Raw genomic sequence first — 428 nt, 5'->3', positions numbered from 1 at the left:
GAGAGTAAAAGAGAGAAAACTTCAAGAAAGAGAAGGTCCCGGCTGCGTTAACTCGTGTGCCTGGAGGATTAGGAGGCGCAACTGAATCATCCTGATTGATAAGGAAGGAAGGGTGATAAGGAGGAGGGGAGAGAAGAGGAAAGGGGATAAGGAGGAGGGGAGAGGAGAGAAGAGGGAAAGGGATAAGGAGGAGGGGAGAGAAGAGGAAAGGGGATAAGAAGGAGGAGAGAGGAGAGAAGAGGAAAGACTGGAGGATGGAAGGACGAGGGAGTGAAGGAGAGAAGACCAAAAGGAAGAGTGAAGGAGGAGGAAGAGGAAGATTCACTGAGGGAGGGGGAGGAAGGGAGATAGAAAGCAGGGGGAGGAGGAGGGGGTGATGTGGGGAAGGGAAGAGGAGGAGAAGATGATGAAGCAGGAGGAGAAGGAGG

The 428-nt window shown here is 52.6% G+C and overlaps 1 protein-coding gene across 1 annotated transcript in view; it reads left to right on the top strand.

Moving 5' to 3' along the window:
* Positions 1-428, top strand: part of LOC119590333 (bile salt-activated lipase-like) — a 33,006-nt gene that overhangs the window by 24,921 nt on the left and 7,657 nt on the right. The window lies entirely within an intron of this gene.

This window comes from Penaeus monodon, chromosome 27 (genome assembly GCF_015228065.2).
Source record: "Penaeus monodon isolate SGIC_2016 chromosome 27, NSTDA_Pmon_1, whole genome shotgun sequence".
Classification (NCBI taxonomy): Eukaryota; Metazoa; Arthropoda; class Malacostraca; order Decapoda; family Penaeidae; genus Penaeus; species Penaeus monodon.
This window is presented reverse-complemented; position numbering and strand designations above follow the sequence as displayed.